This window comes from Cynoglossus semilaevis, chromosome 12 (genome assembly GCF_000523025.1).
Source record: "Cynoglossus semilaevis isolate Cse_v1.0 chromosome 12, Cse_v1.0, whole genome shotgun sequence".
NCBI lineage: Eukaryota > Metazoa > Chordata > Actinopteri > Pleuronectiformes > Cynoglossidae > Cynoglossus > Cynoglossus semilaevis.
The window spans coordinates 10,630,440-10,640,354 of record NC_024318.1 but is presented as its reverse complement, the minus strand read 5'-3'; positions in this window follow the sequence as shown (position 1 = coordinate 10,640,354).

Genomic DNA, 9,915 nt, shown 5'->3' with positions numbered 1-9,915 from the left:
GCATTTCGGGGCCTTAACTTATCAGACTGCGACTTGTGTGACAAGTTTCACTTTACTTCTTTCTGAATATTTTTCTGTAGTGTTGCAGCCACACAAGAAAATTTACATTTAATTTATTATTGGTTAAAAAACAAAGCAAAACAAACAAAAAAAACCTTGAGTTTTTTTTTTCAGGATTGAAAAGTGTTTGTTTTCTTGTTTTGTCAACTAAAATGTTAAATGAAAATTCCTAATTGGTGGTTTTACTTTTTATCATAGTTTTGAGTTAAACTTCTCTGGAAATAGGGTTTGATAAAGGCTCAGCATCACCTGCAGCTCACAATATTTGAAAACAATGGAGATAACTCAGGCATGTGATTGTTCAGATAATTGGGATGATGTTCTCATTCTGATGTTTTGCTGATGGCTCTGCCAATACCTCTGTAAACAGAGCACTTTTTGATGATGTTGTAAAATCTTCACCCTAATTGCTTGCAAGCCTGAGTCCCTTTTATCGCAGAACATCACCCATTTCTTATCTGTTTGGAGGAAAAATCACTTTGTGACTCAGCTGAATTGTACAGCTAGCCCATTTAATCAAAATGTGCATCGCTGATTTTGGCGTTTGCTCCATGACGGCCACTTACCCAGCTTGTCAGCCGGCATGGCATCCATCTTCCTCCATATCACTCAATCTGAATATTGCAAATGAAAAGACACCAAAGTGGGTCAGCATTTTGGCACAACTTTAAAAGATGTTTACTGATGCAAAAATACACAGTTTTTCTTTCTGTCCAGGAACAGTTATGTTTACATATAAAAAGATGCAAAATTAGCCAAAATACACAGTAAGGACTTAGAGTGTAGTCACTTAGAGCAGTGACATGCGATGAGGTTCGTGGCTGGTGAGGCAGTGACTCCTCTGGAGTCAGATTTAAAATTGTAAGAACTGAAAAGAGCAGTTTATTTCACTATTCATTCAACAGCATGCACCTGGTACACACCGGCACAAGCATATACGTAGGAATATATTTGTCCTACAAAGAGTGCAGCACAAATTTAATTTTGACCTTCTGTAAAAAATTCAGGTATTTTTCAAACTTTAAATTCTCGTGCTTTAATTAAAGGTTGTCTATCAAAATAATAAGTAAAACATTTTTAGGCCAAACATTTAGTTATCAGACACTTTGTAATAATAATTTTTCTACTTACTCCCATGTTATTTTTTTAAAAACAAAAACTTAAAACCATTTATAGCCTTACCTTTAATTATAGATGAAGTCCATGGTTGTATTTCTTGGTTTTCCCTCCCCTTGCATTGTGAACGCTTATGTTTAGTCGCCGTTGCTCATCCAATGGCAAATTGATCACTGAATTTCCAAAAGTTTTTAAAGAAATCTCGCTGGGTAGCTGATCTTTCATGTCTGCTGAGGCTTCTTTGCATATTTTTCAGGTCACAGTATCCCGAGCTTTCCAGAAGTTAACAGACCTTGAGAATAAAAGGCAAGGAAAGCAGTAAAGACGGTTTCTTTCAGGACAGCCACACAGCCAGTCTTTTCGTTTGTACCACTCAATTTAAAAAGAATGACTCTTCTGCAAGGCAGTTTGAAGCAAATCTTTTAGCTGCGGCGTTGGTTTTCCGTCACTTATCACCTTCTGTTTGGAGCTTTTAGTCTTGAAATACAATCCTTAGTCAGTCGGATCAGGCAGAGCATAAACAACGTTGTTCTTGACCTACTACTGGCTCTAGCTTGGTGCCGACTTTCAATTAGCTGTTGAACCCAGCTGGGAGCACCTGTTAGTTCACGTACGACCCCCTGAGGTGAGGCAGAGTACTGCCTGCCTCCCTACTGACTTTTCTCTGTACTTTATTGTAGGATCAGTAGGAACAATTCTCTCGCGCATATATTATTTTTTTTTAGGCTGGAAAAATATTTTTCATCACGAACATAATAAAAATATTGGAAATAAAAAAAAATTACCGTAATAATACCGCGATATAACGAAACTTTCGCAGAACGGATTTTAAAAAAATCCCCAGTGTACTGAGGGAGCAAAAGGAAAAACCACGATATATAGAGGGAACATTGTATATTCATCAGCACAACACTTGTGATAAAAGGTTGTGCAGAGTCAGAGTCCTTGACAAGAAAACAAGAAATTCACTAAGGTGATAATGTCTGTCCACTGGATATAAGAAGTTGTCAGTTCCCCACATGGTGTGGAGGACACATGGCAGAAAGACAGTTGTAGGTGGGGGTTATGACACAGAGCCCCCAAAGAAATATGGCACTCACTGCCACTGGAAACAGTCCTTGATGAGTGGACCTGAAAGACAGTTGAAAAGGCTTGGACAAAACCAAGCTCCAGGGCTTTCTAGGAACTTTGACACACATGGTAGATAGAATGACTGCCCACAGCAGGCCAGAAGACCATACTGCTGGGCCAGATAAAATTGGCCTCTCGGCTCTGTGGAGTTCTTCGCCTATAACCACAGTAGCATTGAATAACTGCCAACCCTGAAACATTTACCATGAATTAAAAAACTCTTTGCTAAAAACTTGCTTAAAATTATCTTTAAATAAAAATTGTTTGGCTACAGTTAGCTAGTTAGCTTGTGATTTCAGTATGCAGAATTGTCCGTCCCTTGCATAGCTATGGTAAGCTAACTAAGCTAACAGCCGCTGCATCATTTCTTCTTCGTTGCAATGTTGGCAGCTCAGTCTGTGATGATTATTGTTCATTACCTTCGGGTAGATATTTACATTAGAAAGTGTCTTTTCACCAATAACAGAAATAACAAACACCATGTAAACAGTACCATGCAGTAATTTATGCAGTAATCATTCTGTGAAATGCTCAAAATACCTGCAGGGATAGAAATCTATTGTATTTTTTCTCAAAAAATTCTTCCATACTCTAAACAAGGCTTTGTTTTCTCCCATATTGATTTATACACAAAGTGTGAAAACTACATTCCTGGTTTGGAGTAAAATATGTTTTTGTATTCATAACATTGAAAGAACTGTTTGGCAAATTTATATGTGATTTCCTACTGTTTGAGCTCAAGGTCTAAAATCGCCTGAAGTCCCTGTTAGAATAAGTTAAGCCTGTTTTATTACATAAAACAGCCAGTATAGAGTCTGAAATATCTCTCAAGTGAGAATGCATGCATAATGCAGATACAGGGTTTCTTTTTTTTCATATGTCTACATGCTGAGACAAGTGAATAAAAATAATATTTCCTCGTCCTCCTGGGCTTCTGAAGGCCAGAGGAGGATGAGGTCTTGGTGAGATGGATTTTTAGATAATGTTTGTTCAATAACAGCTCTTTATTAACAAGCAAGATGAAATATTAATTTGTTTATACTTCATTAATATTATATTCCAAAGGAAAACTCGGACTGTGAGGGATATTTTTTCTGAGGTAGAAAATCTGTTTTGTTAGGATTTGTTTAAAACTGCTGCCTTGGATCACAGGTCCTTTTGCTTGTTCATGACAACAGTACCTGAAAGAACAGGGTTTTTTACATTGAAATCAGACCAAAAATGTTTTTGTATGTGCATTACACAACATAGCTGAGAACCTAGAGCCAGATAATTACCTCCAATAGGCGACACTGTGACAAAGATTAAAAGAGATTTCAACCTCAGTGCGACTTCCTCGTAAATGAAGACTAATTAATGAAGCTGTCAAGATTCAGAGTCAGGAAAGTCCCCAGTGTGGCATCTTCTGTTTTGCCAGGGTTGTATTTCTTTTCACAGCTGAAGAGATACCACACATTTGTTGGTTTCGATCCCGATGATAAAATATACACTGGCCGGCTCCAAGTGTAAGGTAATCCATTTAGCCTATACACAGAAAGAGGGTCGTATTGTCGTATTGATTAGGCTGTTGATTGTCAGTCAAGGTCGAGATTGGGTCATCCCTCCCTCCCCCGGGTACTTCAATAAAGACCCTGAGTGAAAATCTTTAGCAGCCGTGTCTTCACAGGGAAACGTGTCAGATTGGTAACAAGTGGACAGACAACAGATGCTTGATCAGACAGAGATAGACAACCTGCAGGTTTAGTCGGCAGCAGATAAAATCACTCGGATTTTACGTAAATTATGGCTGTCAAATGGTTGAACTTTTTATCGGATTTTCTAACATTCCCAAATATTTTCATATTGCAAAAAAGAAGGAAAGTCAAAAGCAAGTTGCTATCCGTGTTTCACAACTAATAACTACTTTATTATTTATTTGTAATCCAAACAATGAGATTATTAGATTATTATTACAGAATATCACATTAATCAAAATAAAATTTTATAAATGTAAAAACACCAACACAGAGCAGGTTAATGAAACACTACCCTGTAGGTGTTATCTTCCTTTGAATTTATTGCATATTCAAGTCGGAATAAAAAGAGAACTGCACAAAGAGCCATTTTCTAATTATTGCTTTTCTTACATGAATGTCCTTCAGGTATCCTTTTTCATCCTTTAAAAAAAATATAAAGCAGAGGTTTTTGTGAAGGCAGACGGTTCATGAATGGCTTTAAAAAGGCCAGTCTCGCCCACACAAAAAGGCTGCATAACTGTATATAAGGCAACACAGGAGCCATCGGCTGCCCTGCGAATCATCTCAGACCTCTGAGTGATTAACAGGGTCGCCGCTCGGTCAGATGCAGTGTGATATAATTTTTCAAAGCTAAAAGACTTTTGTGAAGTGGCTGTTTTCGCAGGAGCTCACCTAGACATTCCTTCAAAGGTAAGACATTAAACTACAGGGGATTATGAGGCTCGGAGGAAATTGCACGTCTTAAAGCAAACTGCTGCTGGGAGAAGATGAAAAATACATATGTAAGAAGTAGGAGGAGAAAAATACCATCTTTCTGCTGAGTGATGTTAAAGGCATGAAAAAATGATCGGGTCAACTAGGCTAACCCTTTTTCCACTGCACTCCCTCGCTCTTTTCAACATTTTTTTTTTAAATCGATTTATATGTCAATAAATGTTCAGTGTTTGGTGAAATACAACAGGCAGAATCACTTTAATAAAAATGGCTAAACATATCACAAGGTCTGTTGCCTGGTTGAGGTCTTTGTGTGGCTTAAATGCTTTAAGTGTTTTTTTTCTGAGTGCTATGCAGGTTAAAGAATAATTAAAAATGGCAAAATTATTTTTTCTAAAATATTCTATTTGCATAGAATATTTTCATTATGGGCAATTATATTTCTTTATAGCTTTTCTAGAACCGTTCAAGAGGCACTGGTTCAGTACAGGGCACCATAAAAGTAAAGAGAAGGAACTTATTCTATATCCATCAATCATGTGGCTGCAGCTCAGAGAACATGCTGTGAACTTCAGCTCATCAATCCATCAACGTCACACAGAAAATCCAGGGGATTGCTTTTACCTCCACTTCCCTCCTCCAGTTTCCCTTATGTTCACACCACTAACTACGTATGTGTCAGCTCATGAGGCATCCACAAAACTCTACAGCTCTGACTCCACCAACACTTCCTGCCGAGGTGGAGGAGGAGGTGGAGGAAGATGAGGACCGGGCTCAGCCGGTTGATTGTCAGTGCTATAATGTACCTTTCCCTCCTCCTCCCCTCCACCCACAGTCCAGGCTTTTACAATTTCCCCACATTAACAAGGTGCGTTGCTTTTCCGCCTCCCTTCTGATCTGTCACACTGTTTCTAATGTGCATCACAGCATCGCCTTAAATGAGTTTCCTATGGAGTGACAGCAGACGCTCAACTCTGACGTGGTGCTCGCATCCTGCTCCATTAACTTGTGGCAGTTACATATGCTGCAGATCAGCTGTCAGTTTGATGGAACATCTTCAGTAAGAAGCGTTTCACATCGGCCGGGTTTTTTTTGTAAGTGCATTTTTATCTGGTGTTGAGAGCAGCGTCAGGCTGTAATAATTACAGCAGACCTTCACTTTATGTTCCTTTTAAGACAAGGGCCATTAATATATAGAGTCGAGCGGTGCATGAGAGCACATGGACCAATGATATTATTGATTAGGTAAATGAAACATACTTTAAATGCATTTTTATCACAACCACTTTATGTCCCTGTTTTTTTTAATTTCCTGAAGGTAACTCTGGAGGGATTAATAAAGTTCTTCTTCTTTCTAACAGAACCTGTCGTAATGAGCTCAATAATACTGCCAGACGTCCAGGCACGGGTTTTGCATACTAATACTGTTATATTCAGCCGATGATACGACCGCTACAGTCACACAAGCACAGTAACACAGTCTCATAAAAATATGAAAAACCAAGTTAGACTCTTCCCATTTTGTGAGCCAGGAGTGCATGAACAGGAATGTGTCATTTTATAAAATCCTCCTTAAAAAAATCTCCAACAGCTCCTGTGTATCACTGCAGTGCTGTATACAAAAAAAATAAACTCACATTTGTGCCGCCGAGATCAAAAGAGGAGCAGGGAGATCCTATTTTTTTTCTCTCCCAGTCTGTGTCCAACAGGAGGTGACAGCGTGCTGTAGCTGCAGGTAGGGCTTTAAGAGAGTTAGTGAGAAAAGTAAATCACATTAGTGACAGCACACACATCAGTCAGGTCGACAACACTACGAGAGGATGTGGATGATGTTGATGAGTCTTCATGCAGCTGCACAACATTCACTGCCATTATTTTTATATTGGCTGAGGTGATTTTTAATTAGGATGCTAACATTATTCTCTGCAGGGCAAAACAAAAACTAAACTTTTATTATTCCAGAAACACAGCGGTCAACTTCTCAGCTTTGCAAAACATCAGGGTCATTTTATTTCGACATATAACGATGTCTCGTTAGTGAGAAATACCTAAGTGAAATTAAGGGAAATTACACTATAAGATAAGGTTGTAGAGCGGGTCTGAACAAACACAAATAACTATAAAACTACTGTCCAGTTCCATGAAAAGCAATAGTCTGAGGGCAGGAAGGTCATGCAAATTCAGCAGCAGTTTCAACCACCAATGTAAAAAGATTTATTTTCTCTTTAAGGGGTGCAAAATCAAAATGTATTGCTTTCGTGTTGACTGTCTTTTTAAAAAAGCACACTGAATTCACACTGCAAAAAAAATGCTGAAATCAGTTTTTTCATTTTGCATGTTATTACTATTATTATAGTGCATTTTGAAAAGTGATCTTACCGTATAAACATCTTTACATTTTCTCAATCTCCAAAAAGTTTTCTGTTAATGTTCACCCCTGTACGTTTGACTTATTTCTATTAATTTTAAAAAATAAGTTGATCTCAGAGGATCAATCTCAGAGGATGAAAACAGACTGAAGCAGTTAATTGGACCAGGACCCACTGAAGACAACAACAATAAACCAACTCCTCCTTCAGTGGTTTATAGTCAAAGTAACAATGGTTCATTTTACACTCCAGCTCCAGGTGGACGCTCACAAAAAAAGTATTAATTATAAACGTCAACGTTCTAGAACTAATGAATTGAGAAAAGCTGCTTTTGATGGGATTAAATCACAAACGACAACAGCACATTTGGTCCCAGGAGTAAAATTACAGCAAGAAAGAGAGAAATTTCAGGCTGTGAGAAAATAGGGCATTTTTTCTCTTTTTGTAGGAATGATGGTGTTCTTGAATAATGTTCAGTGTGGTTTGAAGCAATAGTTGTGAATGTGTCGGCGTGAGGGTGGTCCATAACTGTTTTATCTTTCAACATAAATTTCAACAAAGCACTAAACTCACTTATTTAGGAGACTGTAGCTAAAACAAAAACATACTAAAGAAAAACTGGAAAAATTAAAAAAGTCAAATTCCTGTCTTTGTCAAATGCACTAATGCGCCACCAAATATTCAACTTTCAGGGTTTGGTTCTGACAGCAGCTCAGTTCAATTTGCCTTATTATACTGAATAAATCCTCTCTGTGTCAAGAACCACGTCTGCCTTTTACGACCTAATTAAATCCTGGCTACATAAAGTCCGGACCTGGAAATGTGCAATAATGTCAGAAGTTTATAAAAAAAAAGAAAAAACATCAACGTCAGGAAAGAAGTGTGAATATAAGTGTAAGTTGTTTGTTTTGTTTGTTTTGGTACAGGACAGAGTGGAACATCATTTAAATTCCTATGTGACTGATGAATAACATTCTAAGGAGAAACTTCTAGTTAAATCAAAGATAGTTTTAACCAAAGCTCTGAATATTGAAATATCAGATTAAAAGTCTGTCCTGTTACTGAAAATTCTGGGTCTGGCTCTAAATTAAAAAAAAAATCATCCCTGATCCATTCCCCGAGGCTGACATTAATTAATAAATATAGTGTCCAAGAGTCTTTTTACGATAGAAAGATCAAGCCATAATATACAATATAAATTACAAACCCAACTATACAGATTGTTTCTAACACTGAACTAAAACATGTGCAAGAGACAGTCAAATATTTTTTTTATGGTGGACCATGTGTTAAATATGTCCAAAAATACTCAGCTAATGAAACAGTACTTCAGGGATGTGATGATACCACAGTCTGTCATTTTTCTATAAACCTCGCCGGGGCTGCTCGCAGCTTTAATTAGATCTTGAATGACTAATCCTGTAAAATGCACAGTGGGAGAAGACTATGGAACTATACCGTCCAGAACAGTCAGCAACATGTGAGCAGTCAGTGCTGGCAGCTCCGACGCAGTGTAAAAAGGGTCGTCAACTTCCCACACAGCCAAGTTTGTTTGGAGCAGACAGATGTAGTTGATAAGAGAAAGGGAAACATCTCCTGCCCACGTAGTCTCTGAATACATTTTATTCTGCACCACGAGGCAATAGAGCCAAGGTGGCATAATACAACTGTGAAAATTGTTATTTTTTCCCATCCATCTCCTGCCACCATTCATCCACACTCCTGCCAGTGAAATTCAGAGACAGCTGGGAAATATTCTAGTCATCACCCACAGAACCATGTCCCTGCCAAAACACTGCACTAAGGCTGAGCCATCTGAGCCCACTGGAAACAAAGAAGACAAACAGGGCCACTCCAAACACAGGGGTGGGAGAGCTAAATGGAATATAAATACAAGGCACAAACACAATATGAACAAGAATGGCTCAAAAAAAAAGGTCACGGTTTTAAGAAGCTCAAGAGTCAACAATGCTCCCGATGGCACCAATGAGAATCAAGAGAATCATGTGTACAGAATTAAATTGTGATGTTGGGAAACATCCAGCTCTGCATTTGTGGCCAACTAAACCCTCATTTACAACCACGTTGAGCAAAATGTAATGGAATTAAGTTCGAAACAGTCCAACATGTTCCAGGATTAAGGTGGAAAATCAGGCTCAGAGTCCAAACTGCTGGTCCATTCATCCCTTAAAATGTTGTAGTGACAACAGAAATTGTGCTGTAATATTGCAGTGACTGCTAAACTTTTTTTTCCAGTCCCCATTTTTCTTATTTTCCCTCCAACCTTCTTTCTAGAGGAGTTGTAAAATTAAAGTATAGAGTTTTGAGTTCCATCCAAGACTTTTTTCCCTATATACTGGTAAAAGTTCTACAAAAATAATATTTTCCTATTTTCCCTCCAAATTTTGATTTTACTTTTGAACTTTCTAGGGGGAAAAAAACATTACTTTTGAACGCTAATCCTTTGTAGTGGAAAAAGACATGAAGAGTAAATGCCCTTTTACTCACATCTCTGAGGAAAATATAGAACATATACATTTTCTTGCTCTAAATTAATTTTTTTTTTAAAAATCACCCATCATTCTTTCCTTTCAATACGGGCCAGGACTTTATTTAAAACTCCATAATTCCAAGAAAACTGCTACTCCCTTCAAACAAAAAAAACACTATAACATTACATTACAAGTCGGATCAATTTCCCAACAGTGGGATAAATAAAAATATTATTGAAATAATTTGCCTGGCTGCGTCCCCTTGCTATAGCTCAGCCCACAATTTGTGAAGCACAG